The 3,068-nt window shown below is 35.2% G+C and overlaps 1 long non-coding RNA gene across 1 annotated transcript; it reads left to right on the top strand.

Moving 5' to 3' along the window:
* The first annotated feature begins 241 nt into the window (after positions 1–241).
* On the top strand, positions 242–1,986 carry LOC146882478 (uncharacterized). The gene is made up of 2 exons (XR_014984903.1): positions 242–633; positions 1,346–1,986. It is a non-coding gene; the product is annotated as an uncharacterized LOC146882478 (long non-coding RNA).
* The last annotated feature ends 1,082 nt before the right edge of the window (positions 1,987–3,068 follow it).

Raw genomic sequence — 3,068 nt, 5'->3', positions numbered from 1 at the left:
AGCTATTTTACTGTTATCTATTAGTTTTCTTATCATACTAATCTAAATTCATTAGTATATTTAGCAGATGTTAGTTTAGGACTCAGAATATTAGTCAGTTGTAGTTATTGAGAATCTCTACTAATTAGCTTTTCAATTTAGTTCTTTGTTAGTTCATATACATGGTCCCCGTTTTGATGAGCTTGGTTGGGCTTACCTTGTTGCTTTATGTTCTTTTCGTTCACTAGAACTTGACAATTTATGGCGTACTCCTTCTGTATCTATTGTTTTCAACTGCAGACTATAGTATATTAACTGATGAATTCACGCTTTGTCTTGAAATAAATATATTTTCTCTTAATTTGCCCCTAGCATGATCATTAACGAAGTTTATGTACGTATCACTTTACAGGTTGAACCTGGTCATACAATTCTTGTCTATGCAGCAGCTGATGGGGTTGGATCCTTATTATGCCAATGGGCAAATGCTCTTGGTGCAACTGTTATGGGAATTGTGTCAAATAAAGAGAAGGCAGCGCAAGCCAAGGAAGATGGGTGTCATCATGTTATAATCTATAAAGAAGAGGATTTTGTTGCTCGCGTCAAAGAGATTACGTCAGGCAATGGAGTTGAAGTAGTCTATATACCTTTGAGGTAGTACCTATTCTATTCTATGCTACACCCAAATTAAATTTCAAAATTAGAGACTTGATAATTGAGTAGAAAACTAGAATGATTAGGATTAGATTGCATGTTAGTCCTTGTAATATATGTCCTTCTTGGTTTTAATCCCTGCATAAAATTACTATTGGTTTCAATCAATTTGGCTTTTGGTCTTTGTTTGACATTAATTCCTATAATATCTATTTTACAAGGATTAATTCAACGTGTATCAAATATTACAGGGAGTACAACCAAATAATGAGGACCAAAAACAAAATCATTGATTTTTCAGGATAAAAGGGTGTATACCACGAGAACTAAAAAGTTATTAAGCCAAATTATTGCATGGATGTATCCATTAGAATTTGCTTATTTTCTAATCCTTTGCAGGTTCCTTCTATGATAATAATTTGGTTTGTAGGTATGTTATTAGATTTGTAATTTATAATTCAGATGATCCTATCTTAATAACCAATTAGAACTAAACACCAACTAAGTCCTAGATATGATGATTATCGTTCCCCACCAACATCTGAACTCATACATCTTAATGAATTTCTCTACATTAAACCTTTTTCTAATTTAGAATTCATAATGTTATGTTGCATTCTATTAGTATTTGGTTTCTCAATAACAATGCATTAACAAGGAGTCATTAACAAGGCATGCATATATATGCCGAGGTGTGTGTTGATTTGTGCAGGGATCTTTGGCATGCTTGAAGCTTAAGGGCTACATGGTAAGTTTTGGACAGTCATCAAGTTCACCTGATCCAGTTCCACCATAGAAAATTACCTACTTATTAGGTATTTAAAAATGTAGCTTTGATATAGGCTTTAATTGCATTCACCTTCCTTTAAGTGAATTACAAGAACATTGTCTCTATTTTGATGCTTGTGAAGATTTTTAATTTGACTTTTAATTGCATTCATCTAGCATTGGATTAATTTGACTTTTAGTTGCATTTTGTAAGTCTTGACTTCTTTAATTTAAGTTTTATGTTTTAAATACACAAACCATAGAGTGGTTTCCTACCAATCAAGATTGAATGTATGATAGATGCTATAGTAGTAGAAGAGATGGTGACAACATTAATATGAGCAACGCCAACTTCAACAAGACCGGGACAACCACAACAAAGCAACCAACAAAAAAGTCACCAAGACGAGAACCCATGACTACTAAATATTAGGCATTTAGAATTTTTACATTTTTGAATTATGATAGAACTTTTAGATTATGTTTATTAGAACTTGATTAGGATTTTATGCAATACATACGAAACAAATTTATGGAGACTGTATAAGAAATGCAACTTTTGAAAGAATTTTTTAGAATCTAGAACCTGTTTTATTTTTTTTAATATATATTTAAGTTATCTACGAAAAAGTTCGTAGGTAAATTATCTACAAAGATTTTTGTAAGTAAATTATTTACGAAAGATTTCGTAAGTAAGTTATCGTAGATAAGTTATCTACGAAATATTTCGTAGATAACCTTAGTAATGGGAAGTGTCTCTTATATATGAATATTTTCGTAGGTAATGTTCGTAGATGACGTTACCTACGAATGAAATTTTCGTTGATAAAATTACCTATCAACCCAATACATACGAATTTCGCTTCGTAGGTAATTCGTAGATAACAACAAATTACCTACGAAAATTATTTATTATCTACGAATTTTGGGCATAGATAATAATCATATTTCTTGTAGTGGTCAATATTGGGTAAGGGGTAGGCGTCCCTGGGCAGGCCTTATTGAGATCTGTGTAATCGACGCACTTTCGTCATTTACCGTTAGCTTTTTTGACCAGAACGACATTAGAGAGCCAGGTGGTGTAGTGGGCTTCTTCGATGAAACCTGCGTTGAGTAACTTGTTAGCTTTGATCTTTGCTGCTAGTCGACGTTTTTCACTAAGCTTTCGTTTTTTTTGAGAGACATACTTGGCTTCTTTGTAAATGGAGAGTTTGTGGACCGCGACCTAAGGGTCAACGTTGGGTCAGTCAGGGGTAGACCAGGCAAAGAGGTCGGTGTTGCTGATGAGGGTAGGTGTAAGTATTTCACGTTGTTTGTGTTGAAGACCGGTGCCCAATTTGAGGGTGCATCCATTAGGGAGTTCTAGGGGTGTAGTTTCATCGACAGGCTCGAGGCGTGCATCATGACCTACTCTAGGGTCCAAATCATCTCTAGATATAGCTATGTCAGAGCCGGGTGGACGTTCAATGTTATTTGTTTGAAGGATGGGTAGTTGTAGTCGTAGACCGGCCATGTAGCATTCTCTCGCGAGTCGTTGGTCGTCGTGGATGGTAAGGATGTCTCCAGATGGGGAGGGGAATTTCATGGCTAGATGGGGTGTAGAAATGACTGCGCCTAGAGTGTTGAGGGATGGTTGGCCGAGGAGGACATTGTATGATGTAGGCATA

Source organism: Vigna unguiculata, chromosome 10 (genome assembly GCF_037176805.1).
Source record: "Vigna unguiculata cultivar grain cowpea cultivar isolate G323 ecotype 2 chromosome 10, ASM3717680v1, whole genome shotgun sequence".
In the NCBI taxonomy this organism is placed as follows: Eukaryota; Viridiplantae; Streptophyta; class Magnoliopsida; order Fabales; family Fabaceae; genus Vigna; species Vigna unguiculata.
Note: the sequence above shows the minus strand (reverse complement) of the source record. Positions and strands in the feature narration are given on the sequence as shown.